Source organism: Phascolarctos cinereus, unplaced genomic scaffold, assembly GCF_003287225.1.
Source record: "Phascolarctos cinereus isolate Bilbo 61053 unplaced genomic scaffold, phaCin_HiC Scaffold_726;HRSCAF=1367, whole genome shotgun sequence".
Lineage (NCBI taxonomy): Eukaryota > Metazoa > Chordata > Mammalia > Diprotodontia > Phascolarctidae > Phascolarctos > Phascolarctos cinereus.
Genome location: NW_027556098.1, coordinates 86788666 through 86807295, shown reverse-complemented (window position 1 = coordinate 86807295; position 18630 = coordinate 86788666). Strand labels below are relative to the sequence as shown.

Below are 18630 nucleotides of genomic sequence, written 5' to 3'. Positions count from 1 at the left end.
TCAGGTCTTCATGACTGCCAATACAGTGCTCTAACCACTGAGTCACCTGGCTGTCTCACTGATCCTTCCTCTGGGTCCTCAGAAGTATGATTAAACATCTTTGTAATCTTGAAAAACTTCTTGGACATTCACAGGATTCCTAATATGACACTAGATGCTCTGAGGTTCATGCAGTATGGATGAATGAAGTATTTATTAAGTACTTATGGTATGCCAATTTCTGGGGATACAAATAGAAAGAGTAAGATAATCCCCACTCTCAAGGACCTCTTGCTCTAATCAGTGGAGTAATACACATTAGAGTTCCAGCTGCAGGGCAGGCGGGAAGGCCCATAAATCCTAAGAGTGCAGCAATGGAGCAGATGGGTAGGGCCCAGGGGTCCTTTGTGTGAAGCATCAGGGTAGGTGGTGAAGCACAGACCACACAACGAGTTGACTAAACTACTGTGAAATCAGAAAAGGCACTCGGAATTGAGGAGATTGGGACCCATTTCAAAAAAAGAAATCTCAATAGGTTCAGTCGTTTTTGTTCAGTCATTTTCCAGTCTTGTCTGACTCTTCATGACCCCATTTAGTGTTTTCTTGACAGAGGTACTGGAGTGGTTTGCCATTTCCTTCTGCAGTTCATTTTACAGATGATTGGAAACTGAGGCAAACTGAGTTAAGTGACTTGCTGAGTTAAGTCACACAGCTGGTAAGCGTCTAAGGCCAAATTTGAACTCAGGAAGATGAGTCTTCTTGACTCTAGGCCCAACCCTCTATCTATCATGCCACCTAGCTGTCCAGTGTATCAGCACATAGTCATTTTAAATAATAGTGATAACTCATTTATGTAGCACTTTAAAAGGTATACAGAGTGCTTAAAAGTTAGCTATTCCCTTAACCATCTAAAATAATATTTGGAAACAGGCAAAAACCAAGTATGTTTTTATTTGATAGGGTGGAAATATATAATCTGCCTAGAAGAAGAAGCCACCGGAATGAATGTCAGTTCAGAAAGAATGATCTACGAGGAAAAATGGAGAAGGTTTGGCTTCTTCAAAATTAAAGAAAAGAAATCAAGGGAGGAGGTCTTGGGGGATACAGTTACAAGAGAACACAAGTTCAGAAACGTTACGATGAGATGATGAAGCATTTTCTAGAAAAGGTTAAAAGTTATGACCTCTAATAACAACAGTGTGAGCTTAAGACTAGTCACCAGGTAACTTGTGAAATTCCAGTAGAGTTTGCTCAGGAAGATTATAGAGTTTAAACCGTCCAGCGAATGAAACTCTACTAAGTGAGGCAATCCGCTAAAGTGATTATTAGTTACGATTGCACCTGCGTTGAATCAGGAGCCGTGACTCCTGAACCTGCAGGGTCCTTTCTGGCAGCTGCATTTATGATTCTGTTTCTTGGCTAATTTTTTTTTTGGGTTCTTTTCAACTGCTGTAGTTTCAAACTGCCTTGTGGATTTTTGATTACAGCATGACCTCAAAAGGCTCTGACCTTACAGATATTCCAAAATTGTATTCTCTATTCTGCCTCCCCGCTTCCTTTATCTCCTTCACCCCAACTGGCTTACTAGAAGAGTAACGTTAAAGCACCACTTGCTTCAATCAGCTCTAAGAATTTCTTTAAAAAATTTTTTTATTGAAGTCTTTTATTTTTATATAGAAGACTCTTTCAAACATATCCCTTTCTCCTCTTCTCCCTTACTTTTATTTTTTATTTTTTTCTCCCTTACTTTTAAAAGCAGATAAATAGAGCTAACCAACATATTGACCGTGGCTGACTTTATAGGCAATATTTAGCACCTGTAGATGCCACTTCCAATCCCTACTTCTGTAATAAAAGGAGGGAGGTCTATTTTTCTTAAACTTTTCAGAGTTTCTAGGATTTATGAACAAATAAAGGCTGTTCAGAATATTGGTGTCTTCCCGATGATGCAGAAATTTATAACCCTCTTTCCTTTCACACTGTTCAGTCTTGCCTCTCTAGAAAAGAGTACTGGCATATGCTGGACAGTCTAGTGACTGCCAGTTCTCAACAAGATCCTTTTTCTTATTTACTCAGCATTTTGTGAGCGGTAGTCCAGTAATTCTTAGAAGCTTAGGTTTGGTGAGGGCCCCAGTTCACACAACATTAACTGTGGAAGAGGCTCAAAATTCCTGAGGGAATTGGGCCCTGGCCTTGACCTTCTTTCCCCTCCCTCTGCCAATTTATAGGGTAGTATAGCTCTTTTCACACTGATAGGATAGTATAGCTCTCAGAAGAGCGTTCAAATCTGCATCACTCCAAGATGCACTCTTTGAATTTCAAATTCTGCATCTTTCTCAAATAGTGTTATGTGTGTCTACATCTAGGGACCAGTGAAGAGAAAGGAAAGCAAACAGGAAGGTTTTTATAGAATGGTTCTGAAGGACACAGTGGTCTTTTGAGGTCATAAGTAGAAAAAAGCTGCCAAGTCTCTGATAGTGTTGTAGACATTCAAACTGGACCCTTGTGGCTAAAGGAAAGAAAGAAGACGGGTCTTTAAATCTGTAAGATAACAAGAGATCTTGCCAGAAATCAGCTGCTGTGTAAAGATGTGGCGGAGTATTTCTCTCACTGGCTCCAACCATCTAACGCTGAAGAAATAGATTCTGCAAATTTATAGTTAAAATGTGGCAAGAGTGGTTTAAATGATAAATGGCAAATTCCCTTGGATTATGTGCCAGCATGAGTATAATTCTGAAGAAAGCTTGACCATTCCTTGCTCCACATTGTAATATGATAGAATAGTGTATCTCATAATAATGGAATCACTGCGAGGTATTAACAAGACAGGTGGATGGTGGTAGGGCAGATATGTTCTTTAGTCAGTTCAACAGACATTTGTTTCAAAGTGGATTTATTAAGTCCTTATGTGAAAGGACCAAGGGAAGTACTAGATAATTTGGTCTGCTGCTTAGAATCCCTACTTTCCTTGAAGGCTGAGCTTGAACACTACTTCCCACCTGCTGGTCCATTTCCCTCCACCCACCTCACCCAAATAACTTGTATTTGCTTTGTATATATTTCTATGTATGTCTCCCAACAGAACATAAGCTCCTTGAAGGCAGAGGTGGGCTCATTTTTGTCTTCTGGCCCCAGTATCAAGCATAAAGTAGATGCTTAGAGCTTATATACTTAGAACTGAAAGAGATCTTAGAAACATCTAGTCCAACCAGTTCATTTTACAAATGAGGAAAATGAAGCTCAAAGATGTTAAATTCATTGCCTGGTCATCAATCAATCAACATTAATCAATAAACATTTATTAAGTGCTTAAATAGTAAATGGCAAAGGTGGAATTTGACAAGGGGAGTCAGAGCAAATTGTTGCATGTTTTGTGTGGGCGTTTATGCCTTAGAAATGGCAACTTGGGCTTGTTTTATTGTTTTGTTGATTGTCAAGACCTAAGAAAGTGTTGATGATACAGATTAAACTTAAAAATGTATGCATGTACATCCTCCTCCCCACCCCAGAATCCAGTTGGATTACTTTCCTGGATTTGAACCCTATATCTTCCTGACTCCAAATCCAGCACTCTATCTACCATATCATGTTGCTCCTCTTAATAAGATGCTTGTTGATGAACTGAAATATATACATATCCTCCATTCACCTTTGGTCGACAAGAACAGTTCTAATAGTCTGTTAGATCAGCAGATGAAGGGCAAGAGGGATCTCGGATCCTCAGATGGCAGAACCATGAGAGACAACTGATGAGAAGATTTGGATTTCATTTCTTCCCTTTTTATTTCTCACTTGATATTCTTCCACTTAGATGCTTATGGCAAGGATTTGCTCTTGCTACCAGACACCTTGGTATTTCATCTACCTCTTCTGCCCTGAATCTGTATCAGTGATACCCATACTCTACCCTCTAGTATAATCTATCCTATGCCCCATTATTGATTCTAGAAAGCAGTCAGAACACTCTACTCATATCATATCTCTAATGGGAGGCAACGAAATGGGGAAGGGGGCAGGGAAGAAAGGTGGTGGTGGAGTTTGTCAGCTTATGTCTTCTTGTCTCAGAGTTAAAATTTAACTCAAAATCAACTGTCACGGTGAGTTGCTGTCAACTTCCAAGGGACAGAAGACATGGTGATACGCTAGAGAGGTATTAACAAGATCATCACAGAGTGGATAAATTCTTCAGTCAATTCAACAAACATTTGTTTCAACTAGGAATTATTAAGTGCCTATTCTTTATGTGCAAGGACCAAGGGAAGTACTAGTTTTGTCGAGCCATGTCATGCTTTTCTCTGACTTAAAGATGGAAGGCTTTTCTTATACAAGATGCCTTAAGAGCTAATGGACAATTCTGAGAATACCTGAAAAAAAATGCTAAGAAAGTGAGGTCATGAACACTCAGACTGTCTCTCAAAATTCTTTGGCTTAACAAGGGTAGCACAGACCAAGGCACTGTGGAATTAATCAACAGATGTTTGATTACCTTATTCCGTTAACTGATTTAACTGGACAGTACATACCAAGGCAAGTGGTTCAGGTCAAAGAGAATAGAGTGAGTGACCAGAAAGAACAAAAGATGATCAACAAAGTCCTTCTTTTTCCTCTCCAGTTGAAGGTGTGTTATGAGAGCTGTGTTTCCAATTTGGGAAAACATTTTCTTAGAGAAGGTAACTTTTCTCCAAAGGACACAGTGTCCGGAAAAGTACATTATCACACAAGCAGTGACGCTGAACTGAACAAAATCAAATCACGATCTTAAACAAGAATTGGCTTGAACATACCACACATTTCTGATGCTTTACATGGACACTTATCATGGTTGATTACCCACTTAAAGCAGACATAAAAAGAGCAGCCTGTATTTAGTGACAAGAGATAAAAGGTATCTCCATGCACTCAGGTCACAAGTTTTTCTTGGCTAACCAGGAATTTCATGTCATCAAACTGCCTTTCCTAGATAATTACCTTCCTGAAATAATGTTTTACAGGACCTAGAGTTTGTGGAGTACATAAGTTCACTACCTCCCCTCCATTTGGATCAGCATTAGACTCTCCCCAGTAGAATCTTTTAATGAATTACTTTTTAAATAAGATTTTAAAGTATGGAACAAAGACCCAAAGGTGGCATCAAATGTCAGCTTTTAATGATGGTCTTTTTTTTTAAGCAGTGAAGAATTTTTGACAGCTTAATTGTAGGATCATTTTCTTTTGGGAGGGGGACAGGAAGAGGAATAAAATAATCAAAATAAAATGAAAAATGAAACATTTTCCTTTCCCACTTACAGGACCCTGACTAATAGAGTGGTTTGGTTTCCTGAAAGGCAGCCTTGGGTTTTCTTCTTTAAGAGGGCTCTTACACAATCCAAACATGTGAAGAGGTTTCTTCTGCCACATGAGAGAGATGTAGTACATAACAAACAGAACACACCGCCTTGGATTTGGAACTTGGGGGAAGAAAGTAACTACTTTAAATAGACTGAGCCACTGTGGAATAGCTTTTTCCTTTCACAGGTGTGCAATCCGCATCCCTGTACTTAGACATTAGGAAGATAACCTGGACTCAGGACTAATATTTCAGCATCTCTTAAAGGGGGCATGATTTCAACAGATGGATAACTCTGTGAGAAACAGGTGCCATCCAGACAAGTTCAAGTTGGTCCTAAAAGCTACATAAGCAATAAGGAAAGGAGGATGAGCAGAGAGAAGCAGATGAAACCTCTAAGGATGATGATAGGGACTGGGTCTGTGATTATACTGCTATAGTGAACTCCTGGTGAGGGACTCCATCAGCTAATGTGGATAAATTCTCTTCAATTTCAAGTCTTAGAAAATTACCTGGGCATTAAGAGGTTACATAACTTTTTTCGGGATCACAATACCAGTATATATATCTGAGGTGGAACTTGAACCCAGGTCTTCCAAATCTTTATTTCTCTTTCTCCCTCAACCCCAACTTTCCTGTACATAGAGGCAGCATAGCACAGTGTAGAGAGAGTCAGCCCTTGAAGGCAGGAAGACCTGGGTTCTCACCCCACCTCTTACACGTTGTGACCCTAGACAGGTCACTTAGCCTCTGAATGCTCCATACAAACTCTCTAAGATTATAGATTGTATAGAAAGGGCTGATCTGTTTTGGTAGAGCGAGCTTACCAATTGAAATCATAGGTTCAGTCCTTATTCCTTTTTATTTAGTACCATTATATTTCCCTACATATATTTTTTCTCTTAATAGAGATAATTTAAAAACACTCTACGGGGAAACATGTGTCTATATTAATGTGTGTATATTAATTCATAGTGTTCTTGACAGGCTATTTTTATTTAAACAAAATCTTCACCTTTTATTAGTTTTTAAAGTAGCACATTTTGCCCCAGCCTGCTCATTGATGTTCATCCTTTCCTATCTACCAGGCACCTGACTGCTATCCTTCTGCAAAGGGCAAGCAGTTCACATCATTTTTTCCGAGCATAGAAACCTGGAAAGATTTTTTTCTTTTTCTTTCTTTTTCTTTTAAAGAACTTACAGAAGCAATCTTGGGGGTTTGGAAAACATCACGAAATCGTTAACAGGATCTTTGAGTGTGCTATTTTAGGAAGGCAATTGTGTTCTTTTAAAATAACATATTTGACAACGTGACAAGGCTTTTATTCTATCCCCCTATTGATATGTAAAATATTTGTAATGAAAAGTAAGCAAAACACCCATAACGGACTCTTTTTTTACTTCCCCAACAATCTGTAAGGGGATGGGGAGGGGGAGAATGAAAGAAAAGAAAATGTTTTTTTCAATATCTATGCGGCTATTTTTCCACAAGATGATTTTTTTTAAACTTCACCGTTCAAACAGGAGTTTGTTTTTAAACCAGATGCTAGTTAAGAACAGTTGATCAGGCAGGCATCGCACAAATCCCGCAACAACACCTCGAGCAAAACAGTTAGCGACGTGCCACAAAGACTACTTACTCCTTGGGGGCTGCAGTGTCCTGGTGAGCCAGATGCCTGAAGAGGTATTGTCTTACCTGGAGTCTTTAAGATCCAAGGAGAGAAGAACAGTGGCTCCCAACAGGAGAGGACTGTGGAAATGCTCTCTGATCAGCTGCTGGTAACAAGCACTTGGCTTTTATGGGCAGGTGGGAGGAGCTGCTTCTCATAGTAGGTGGGCAGAGAGGAGGCAGGCAGGCAGGCAGGCAGGCAGGCAGGCGGGCAGCTCTCTAAAGGAACTAGCCACTCTATTCTCTGGGGAGGGAGAAGGAGCCCGAGGTGGAGAGGGAGAAAAGGGGAGGAGGGAAAAGCAGGAAAAGCGGGGCGGGGGTGGGGGTAGGGGTGGTGGAGAGAGAGGAGAGAAGCAAGGAAAAGGATAGGGTTAGGGAGAGGAAAGAGAGAGATGTAAAGGCAGAGGAATAGAGAAGCAGCTATGTCTGAAGGGATGGAGAGAGGGAAAAAGAGCCAGACAGACCAATAAAGTCAGTAGCCGAGCTGGGCTCGGGGGTGGGGAGGGAGGGAGATAGATTGGAGTTATTTAATTTTAGCATTAAATTAGCATATTCATGTGTGAATAAAAGACAACGGCTACTGGAGTTGGAAGGTGGAGAGGGGTGAAAGGAAAGCCACTGCCTTTCAATTTTAAAACCTACCATAAACAACTGTGAAAGGAAATAAAGAGAATGAAAGACCAGGAGGAAATTTAAAAGGAAGGGAGTTATAATTTAGAGCAGCAAATACATTCGATTTCAGCTCAGCCCAGGAGTACAGGGAATAGATCTCTGACTCCTATAGTTACCTTGTACATACCAGAGACCACACCCCCTCCCCACATCCCCCACCCCAAACCACAAGAGCTACCCACCTCTCACTGCGGTTGCCAAATCCAGATCACTCTTTATAAAGTTTATTTGACAAGAGAAATATCTTAATCTAAGTCCTATGGCATATGCCCTAGGACTTCCAAATATCCATGGGCTGTGCTTAAGGTATTCTGTAGTATTAGGATAAGCCAGAGAAGTTTGTGGGAGGATCAGGGGAGATTTGTTCTCAGAGAATGGAATCTCTCTAAAGCAGCTACAGCTCTCTAACATCTGCTTACATAACATAGGACTTCAGTGAATCCCGCCTTTTGGTTATTTTCCGCCTTTTAAAAACTTCCATTCCTAACAGCAGGAAAAATTCCTGGTGCCATAACCTTCTGAGTTTTGCCTTGCCATTGAAACATTGGGAGCATATGCCACCAGCATCGGGCCCAGGGATCCAAAGACTTTATTCTGAAATCTTTACAAGGGACTCTGGCCTGAAGAAATACATACACACATACATTCATACATATACATATCTATTTTTAAAAAGTACTCAGCCTCCTTCTCCCTGCTAACTAGTGACTCACTCCCTAGCCCCTTCTCCCCATCTCCACCAAACAAATAAATGGGTTTAAAAAGAAAGTGCTTGCTCTAAGATTGTAGTACATATGTCTGTATGATATTAAGCCTTAATGTCTCTTAGTTGTGACAACTCTTAAGTAAGGGCTTTGGGGCAGAGATGGGAGAGGAGGGAGATGATCCTTACAGGAATATAGCGATAGGTTCAGATTTAGAACTAGAAGGGACCTCAGAGGGCATTCTATCCAGTTTTATAGATGAGGAAACTGAGATATGAAAGGACTCAGAGGTAGGATTTGAACTCAGATCCCTTGCCTCCAGAGCCAGCATTCTTTTTAAATATGTGACACCATCTTCTTTATATCATGTTTAGAATATCCTCACTGTAATAGCCTTCCTACTGGTCTTCTTGCTTTCATGTTATTTTTTTAATCATGTATTTTTTTAAATCATGTTTTTCCTTCAATCCCTCCTTCATACCACTGCCAGAATAATCTTCCTAATGGACCAGTTTGATTATTACATTCTTTTTACATTCTATTGCCTATAGAACAAAGCCCTACAAATCTAACTCCAACCTTTCAGTCCAGTCTTGTCTGATGATATTCCCTTTCAGAAGCTCTGTGTTCCAGTTGAATCCAACTGCTTGCTATCACCTATTTTTATCCTGCTTTCTCTCATCTCTCTGTCTTTGCTCATGCCACGCTTGGAATGGACTGTCTCCCACCTCTCCATCTCTGTCTGCTGATGTCCTGCCCCTCCCTTAAAGCCCACCTCAGGTGCTACCTCCTTCATGAAACCTCCCTTGATTTTCTCAGGAGAAAGTGACCCATTTCTATCTAAATTTCTTCTGACACTTTGCTTAACATCTCTCCCTGTAACATTCTCACTTGTTATGTAGTATAACTTATATTGGTTGGGTTTTTGTCTGCATTTTCCTGCCATCTCCAGGTGCCAGAGAAAAGCAGGAAGGGTGAAGTCGACTTGACTGGGTCATTTAACATAAAAAGAAGTTGCCTAAAGTCATTGTAATGTGGCACTATGAGGAGGAGGACATTTAAAAGGAGGAGAGAAACCTTGCCAAGCTTGACTTGCTGACCAGTAGCCAGATGGCAGTGAGATTATTTCCTCCTTTCCTCATGAGACTCTGAAAGCAGATGCTGGGGCATATTTCCCTAATAAGGTATAATAAGTGTCTCACTCCCCCCCCAAAAACAACAACTGTTCAGAAGAAGGGGTGGGGGCAATTTGAGATTTCACACCTTACTAGGAGTGGCAAGGTGCTGACATTGGCAGTTTCATTTTCCCCCCCTGTAGTCAAGAGTCCATTTTGATTTACATATGAATGAATAATCCTTTTAGCTCAGGTAAATTTGGGAAGGAGATTAGAATCTCAGTGGGATGGGTGCCAACATGAAGCAAATAAATTGTGGATTATTGTCAGGAATGTTTCCATACCCTTAGATGAGTCTAGAATGAACTCAGGCTAGGGGCACTAGAGGGAAAGCTGAGAAGTGCAGGGACCCAGGAAAGACATGTTTGTACAAGTGGACAGTGCCTTAGAATTTGGAAGAATCAGGTGTTGTAGGTGCCCTAGTGGAGCAAGGGAGCTAGAGCAGCTTGAGCACAGAGCACCCTCTGGTGGCTTACACAGAGATTGTACCCTGAACAGTCATTTCAAGCCCTATTGCGTTAATGAGAGGAACGTTGGTCCTGCCTGGGTAAAGCAAAACGCAGCATTACATTTGAATTCGTCTAAGACTTAAGTTCAAATCTGGCCTCAAACACTTACTGGTTGTGTGATCCTGGGAAAGCCACTTAACCTCTGTCTGACTCAGTTTTCCCAATTGCAAAATGAGGATAATAATAGCATCTTTCTTCCCAGATTGTTGTGAGGATCAAATGAGATTATATTTTTTAAAAAAGTGCTTAGCACAGTGATGGCATGTTGTTATTGTTATTCAGTCATATCAGAACTCTTTGTGAGGCCATTTCCTTCTCCTGCTAATTTTATAAATGAGGAAACTGAGGCAAATAGGGTTAAGTGACTTGCCCAGGGTCACATGGCTAGTAAGTATCAGGTTAGATTTGAACTCAGGTCTCCCTGACTTCAGGCCAAATTCTCTATCTATAGCTCCACCTAGCTGCCAATATGCCTGGCACATAATAGATACTAGATAAAAGCTTATTCTCTTTCTCCTTCACTAGGGTTTTAGGTCCTGGAGAGTAGAATCAGTTTCTCATATATCCTTGTATCCCCAGTGCCTAGGACAGAAACTTGTATATAGGAAGTCCTGAATAAGTGTTTGTTAAATTGAAGTCCCCAAACTGGGAAAATGAGCCCCAAACGACTATTCAAAGAGGAGGTTTGTAGAAAGGTTGTCTCCACAAAAAGCAATTTATGAGGTTTATACCTGCCTGATCTTTCTAGCGAATTCAGAATTCCACAGCTATTCTTTCTATCCACAGACTACATCCAAGGCTGAGCACAAGAGGAGAGCTTTTCAATGATAATAGAAGAGAGATGAGCTGTCTACCTTTTTCCTTCTTTCTTCTTCCCTCTTAATTTTCTTTACTTCTTGCCCCCTCCTCTTTTCTCAGAGAAGAATTCCCTTAGAAAGCTGCTACATTCCCCTGTCTACACATGACAGCAAACTAGGAAATTTTGCAATGACTTTTTAAAATGTCTTCATCGTAAGCACTGATTATTCATTGGAATAATTTCTCAGATGATACACAAGGGACAAGAAACAGGACATCTTTCCTTTTTTATTTTGCATGTATAATTATTAATTTTCAACCTCAAAGCAATTCAACAACTCTTTGTTCACACAAGAAAGGGAAGGAATTTATATAGTACTTATTATATGCTAAACATTTTGTTAATATTATCTCATTTCATAAACAACCCTGGAAGATAGGAACTCTTATAATCCTCAATTTTAATAGTTGAGGAAACTGAGGCAGAGGTTAAATGACTTGCCTAGGGTTACACAGCTAGTAAGTGTCTGAGACTGGATTTGAACTCAGGTCTTTCTGACTTCCGGCCAAATGCTCTAACCATTGTACTACCTCACAGCCTCTAAGTTCATTATCTAGCTATTATCTATCTGACTAGAGAAACAGAGGGCAGCTAGGTGGAACAGTGGATAGAGTGCCATGCCTCAGAATCAAGAGGACCTGAGTTTAAATCCAGCCTCAGACACTTACTAGCTGTGTGACCCTGGACAAGTCCCTTAACCCTGTTTGCCTGAGTTTCCTCATCTGTAAAACGAGCTGGAGAAGGAAATGGCAAACCACTCCAGTATCCTTGTTGAGAAAACCCCAATACAATCATGAAGAGTGGACGCAATTGAAAAGACTCAACAACAAAATGGCAGAATGGCAGAATAAGCACCAAAGCAATATTCCTAAGGCACAGATATTGTCACATCATTCCCCTGCTCAACAACCTTCAGCGGCTTTCCATTATTAACAGGAATAAAATGCAAACACCTTATTGGGCATTGCAGGCCCAGCATCATTAACTTCCAACTTCCTTTTCCAGGATTATTTCATTCTACTCCCTATTATGCCTTTTTTTTTTTTAACAGCCAAACTGTGCTTCTAGCTTTCCTCCAAATTTCTCTTGAATTTTCTCTTGGTTTTCTTTTCTTCCTTCAAGGCCTACCTAGTTCAGGTGTCACCTTCTCTGTTAATTCTTCCCTCATTTTCCTCTCATCATCTCCAAATTAGGTGAGAGATCTTCCTCTCCAATTCCTCATTGCTCTTTGTACCTTGATCATTCAAACACTTCAGGGAGACGTGATCTCTTGAGATATTGTATGCCCCATAAGCCTTTCTGGAACTCATCAAGTGATGTTGCTACCCTAGTGAAAACTTTGGGGTAGGGTTCCAACCTGCTGTGTTCCACATAGGCTTGTGGGGGATGCAATTTACAGAAGAGAACATGTACCCTTTATGCTTCCATTTCCTTGTGTTTTTACCCAAGCTCTGATTAATTGATAAAGTCCTGTGCTATTTCTTATCTTCATACCCCTAGCACCCTAGTATTAGTTCTTCTTAAAGTAAACTTTAATAAATGTTGACTGATTTGAATTAAATGTGCATGAGCAGAAAACCTAGGGGGTGTTTTAATGATATTAATATTTGGAAGGCTATACCAACTGTGTGTTTTATTCCTCCAGGCCATGTGGGAAAGGAAATGGAGATAAATGACTCTGATCCCTGCTATGCCAGCAAAGAAAAGACAGGCAGGGGTCTCTGGGGACACAGCTAAGATAGCAGATGTGCATTCTTTGAGGGCAGGGACCATTTTGGATTTTTGTCTTTGTATCCCTAATGCCTAGTATATAGTTGGTACTTAATTCATGCTTGTTGACTGATGATTTAGTAGTTACTACAGGCCTAGCACTTTGTTATTGTTCTTTAGTCAATTAGTCATGTCCAATCCTTCTTTCTTAGCAAAGATAGTGGAGTGATTTGCCATTTCCTTCTCCAGCTCATTTTACAGATGGGGAAACTGAGGCAAACAGTGTTAAGTGATTTGCCCAGGATCACACAGCTAGTAAGTGCCTGAGGCCACTTTTGAACCCAGGTTCCCTTGACTACAGGGCCAGTATTGTATCCACTGTGTCACCTGATGGCCCTGGCCTAGCATATAGTATCTACTTATTCTGTTTATTGAATTGTTTTAGACATTTCTTATTCCCTCAATCCTTTATTTTTTTTCTTGGGGTTATTGAGCTTTCTTATATTCTCCTAGTGTATAAATAGAAATGCACCTTGATTTAATACTTTCTATTGACTTTTTCCCAATATGAAGGGTTCATCAACTCCTATGGGTTCAGTGATTATCCCTATGCAGATGATTTCCTATTTCTATATATCCAGCTCTAATCTTTCTGCTGGGCTCCAGTCCTATATTGCCAACGACCTCTTAGACATCTCCATCCCATGAACAAATGTGAATCATACAAATGGGGCTCATAACCTTCTCTCTCCTTCCTCCTCCAAATCTTTCACTTTTTTCCAATGTTCTTATCACTGTCAAGGTCCTCACCATCTACTAGTCACATAGCATCATGATCTCAGTGTAACCCCTTGACTCCTCGCTTGTGCTCACTCCAAGTAACCAGTCTGCTGTCATATCTTCTCATTTTTTATGTCAAAGGATCTCTAGCACATGCCCCTTTCTCTCCATTCACATGATCACTGCCCTTGTACAGGCTCTCACCTGGATGACGGCAATCACCTCTTGCTCTTTCTACTGCATCCCCAGGGCATCTGCGAGAGTGATTTTCCTGAAGTAGAGGTGTGTCTATGTCACTCCCCTACTCAATAAACTCCAGTGGCTCCCTATCTCTTCCAGGATCAAATATAAAATCTTCTTTCAGCCATTTAAAGCCCATTGTTTCCCTCCCATTGGTCTTCCAGACCCGTAGGCTGACCTACCTGCCCCCACATGCCACTCTATCTCTCACCTCAGTGCATTAAAGAGTCCTGGCTGTTCCTCCCACTCCCATGCTTGGAATTCTGGGTTCCCTGAATTCCTTCAAGACTAGCTCAGATTTCACCTTCTGCACAAGTCCTCTGCCCCTACCTTCTTTCCCTATACGATTCCACTGTCTATATTCTATATGTACATGTTTATTTGCATATTGTCTCCCTCACTAGAATACTAGCTCCTTGAATACTGTTTTTGCCTTTTTTTTGTGTGTCCCCAGAGCTTATTAGTACATACCTTGGCATCTAATAAGAGCTTAATAAATGCTTATTGACTGAGGTTTTTTTTTTTTTCGTTTCCCCAATTCCCTTCCCTGTACCAAAGGAAAAAAAGTAGAGGGGAAATTGAGGAAAGGAGATTCTAAGAATGATTCCCACTTCTTGTCCCTCTTGTCCATTGTTGTCCCTCTTCCCCCCCCTGAATCTCCTACTTGACGTGGAAAAAAACCATAAAGTTCTTGAAATAAATAACGAAGCAATATTCACCCTTGCATAGCCTCTACTACCTTCTTCCCACAGCCTCCAATACGATGATTGCCTTCATTTGTTATTTCTGGTTCTTTTCTGTTTTCCTGTTTTGTATATCACCCTTGCTTTGCTACCTTTCTCTGTCTTAAGTGAACTCCAAGTTAAAATGGTTTACTTCATGGCCACATTTTACACCAAAGTTAGTGTTAGACCAAGGACTCGATTCTGTGAGAATGCCTTACCCAGAGGTCATCTTAGACTGGTTAGGAGCTCTCCTTGGAAGAGTGTCACCAACACCATGTTTTACTCTATTAGTGCCTGGAACCCATGAAAACACCATCTATTGAGACTTCCAGCACCAATAGAAATAGACAGAATCTATGTAGAACATTTAGACATGTGAAATGCTTTACATATGCTTTACATGCTTCACAACAACCCTGTGAGATAAGTGCTACTCTTATTGTCATTTTACAGATGAGGAAACTCAGGCTGGTAATGAGAGAAGTTATGTGACTTACCCAGGGTCATAAAGCTCCTACGTGTTTGAGGCAGGATTTGAACTCAAGTCTTCCTCATTCCACGTCTAGCATTCTACCCACTATGGAACCTACCAAGCCTGAGCACTTTGGTTGGTCCCTTTGTGTGCTCAGCACAGTTTCTAGAACCTGTTAATTACAATAGATTTCAATACATGTTTTTTGATCCTGCTTGATGTGATTTGTTCTGTTGTTTCTTCCTCTACCTGCTACTCTTCTCCATTCCTTCTCACCTCCCCCCAACCCCTTTTATGATCCTTTCAGCATTTCCTCTCTTTAAGTTCTATAAAATTAAATTAGTTGTGCAGTTGTATCTGACTCTTTGTGATTCCATTTGAGGTTTTCTTGGCAGAGATACTGCAGTGGTTTGCCATTTCCTTTTCCAGCTCATTTTATAGATGAAGAAACTGAGGCAGTGTTAAGTGACTTGCCCAGGGTCACACAGCTATCAAGTGTCTGAGGCTGGATTTGAACTCAGGTCTATCCTGACTCCATGCCCTGCGTGCTATCCACCATGCCACCTAGCTGCTCAAAAAGTTATACATTATCTGTTAAAAGTCATAGCTACAAATCTTTGAGGTCTTTAGGAAGAACATCTCATAGTTGACAGTTTCACAGTTGACATTGATCTGTGCCAATAGGTATCACTTTGGTTTTTCTTCTGAACTCTTTCTGAGGGTACAGTACTCATCAGACTGTGCCTTGGAGCTCGTTCCTGTGCTCCTGCCCCCTGGCTCTCAAGGGGTGGTGGTGGAGAATATCACCCCATGGTATCGTTGGAGAGTCTCCATGACAGCAGGGAGGTCAATCTATGGAGAGCTCCACATAACTTGGACTCTGTGTTATTCAGGAATTTGTTTTCTAAACATGAATGGATAAATGACACCTCTTGGTGTCTGCTTGGAGCCACCACCTGACTTTGAGAACACACTGAGACTGCCAATACCAGCTTCCCCATAATTCTGGCAGCCCACCTACTTTTCCTAGAATGAGAGTTACACCCTCTTGGAGTTTCCTTCTGTGCATGAGGAAATACTTAAGTCTATTTTCAAGATACTACAAAAACATCATGTTTATTGATGCATGGCTAAATGAATGTTAGAACACTGAAATGGAAGGGAGAGAAAAGAGATGACCTGCTAAAAATGAAGCATCAGTTACCATTCAGAATCCGTAGCCATATTTCATTATATGTCAGAAGCTGTTACTCCTTAGATATAATACTTTGCATTACAGAAATATAACACACGATAAGTGTTTTCCCTTCTGGCTCCATTTATTAGCACAGATGACAGCTGGGCTGCAGTGGTAGGGCAGAGGGGGCTCCCTGACTACACGAGCACATCTGTTCACAGAAGAGGCAGTCTGGCAAAATGGAAAGGATGCTGCCTCCGGAGTCAAAGAATCTGGGTTCAAATCCTGCCTCTGCCACTGTTGTGATTCTGGCCAAGTCACTGAATCTCTCTTAGCTTCCAATTCCTTATCTAGATCTGGATCTACGATCCTATTGAAAAATCTCATTAGGGCTAAGTGGAATACCACTCTGTGGACAAGCCATTACTGGAAAACCAAAAGGTGTCCTTGTTAGAGGTGACATCACTGAAGGAAATGTCAAATGATATATTCATCTGTTCAGAGGAATGGTAGTTGCTTCCTCTTAGCAATCTTGGTCTGTAAATTTGTCAAATGCAGGCAGGGTAGACTGCAAATTCCTTTATGACCTGCCCTATGTGTCCATGGTTATCCTGCAAGCCCAGCTACGCGTGGAGCACGCGAGCAAAGATCTTGATTGATCTCCAATTAAAAAACAAAACTCCCAGCATGGCAGTACAGTGATATGTTGTTCTTTTATTGTATCTGATTCTTTGTGACTGCATATGGGGTTTTCTTAGCAAAGATACTGGAGTGGTTTGCCATTTCCTTCTCCAGCTCATTTTACAGATGAGGAAACTGAGGCAAAAAGGGTTAAGTAGACTTGCCAAGGGACACAGAGCTGGTAAATATCTGAGGCCAGATTTGAACTCAGGAGTATGACTCCTCCTGACTCCAGGTCCAGTGCTCTATCCACTGCGCCACCTAGTGCAACATCCCTTTTGAGGTTGAAGTGCCTAATACAAGGGACACAAAAGAAAATGGTGCAGTGAAAAGAATAACTGATTTGCAGTTAGAAAGCCTAGGTTTAAATCTGACTTCTGTCACTTATTACCTGTGTGACCTTGAGTAAGTCAATAGAATTCCTTGGACCTCAGCTGGTCATCTGTAAAATGGGACATTAAAAGATGTTTCTTCTCCCTTCCACTTCTATATCTATAGGTAATGGTGGATTCCTTTCCTTTTCTAGGGCAATCTCTCCTTAGAAAAGGAGAGAACGGAATGTGATGAGTGAGAGTGGACAATACTGGCTTGGTTCACAGTTTCTAAGTCCATTCTCCCCCTGCTGTCAGCAAAGATGAAGGTGAAGATGAAGCTCTCCCACCCATACTGGTGAGCGTCTAAGAGATCATGGACACTGTCCTCCTGGAGTCCAGAGAGAGATGTCGTAAGGGTAATTAATGACAAAGAAGAAATCCCCCACAACTCTTTTTAGAAGGCTTTATACCTTTCAAAGCATTTTTGCCAACATTATCTCATTTGTTTTTTAGCGGCTTGGTGTAGTGGATTGAGGGCTAGCCTTGGAGTCAGGAAGACCCGGGCTTGGGTCTTGACTCAGACATTCCCTAACTATGGGACGATGGACATAGTTATTTAACTTCTCAGTGCCCACAGCAACCCTGTGAGACCATAAAGTGCAGACAGATTGCCGAGCCCAACCGATGGAGGGATTTTTTAATAAATCCCAATACAACCTGGCTTAGGATGCTAGAGGATTTTGAACTGGTAGCAGTGGCAGATGCATGGGCCGAGGCCTGGAGAATGGCTACAATTGAATAGAATACAATTCTGCTATCAACACTTGTGGGTTACAGTGCTCCCTTTCAGCACTTATCATAAGTGTGCATTTCTACTATGTGCAATAATGTATTCAAAGTTTCACATACTTTTAAGGGCATGTTGAGATAAGCACATTTAAGAGGCAGCATAAAACAGTGGAAAGAGGTCTGGATTCAAATCTAGCCTCTGTTACTTCTTATCAGTATGACTTTGGGCAAGTCACAAACTTTCTAGGTCTCAGTTTCCTTATCTGGAAAATGAGGGAGGAAGATGACCTTATATCTTCTAAGGTCCCTTTCTACTTTAAATCTATAATACTGTAATCTGACTCAATAAATATTCACGGTGTTTTTGTGTATGTTTATATATGTGTTTTCTACTATATAATCAGGTTAACTCAATACTAGTCAATAGCAAAGTTCAGGGTATAATAGGGCAAGTGAGAAAAGAAAAGGATTCCTTTCCTTACTGAAAATTATTCATTCTTTATCAGAAATTACAAATATAGTCAATTCTCCATTATTCTCCCTAATTGAAGCAAATTATGGTGTGGAAATCTTTTTTTTGGGTAAATTTTCAGTTCCAAATTTTCTCCCTCCCTCTACCATCCTTTCAGATACATTGATACATGGAGAAGGCAAGAAATATGATATCCATTACACATATGAAGTCATGAGAATCATTTTTCCATATTAGAAATGTTCTGAAAAAAGGCATGAAAAAATATGCTTCAATCTGTACTCTGAGTCGATTAATTCTCTGTCTGGAGGTAGATAGCATGTTTCATCATGAGTCATTTAGAATTGTGATGGGTCATTGTATTGATCAGAGTTACT

General features: G+C 40.7%; 1 protein-coding gene across 4 annotated transcripts in view; it reads right to left on the bottom strand.

Annotated features, from left to right (window-relative positions):
- COL8A1 (collagen type VIII alpha 1 chain) overlaps positions 1 to 7199 on the bottom strand; it is a 216215-nt gene extending 209016 nt beyond the window's left edge. The window contains exon 1 of one of the 4 annotated variants that reach the window (XM_020978338.2): positions 7002 to 7199. The gene's annotated coding sequence lies outside the window, so the exon portion shown is untranslated. Of the gene's footprint in view, positions 1 to 6945 lie in introns of all 4 variants that reach the window. The other 3 variants (XM_020978336.2, XM_020978335.2, XM_078146650.1) reach the window with 3 other exon arrangements.
- Positions 7200 to 18630: the final 11431 nt, after the last annotated feature.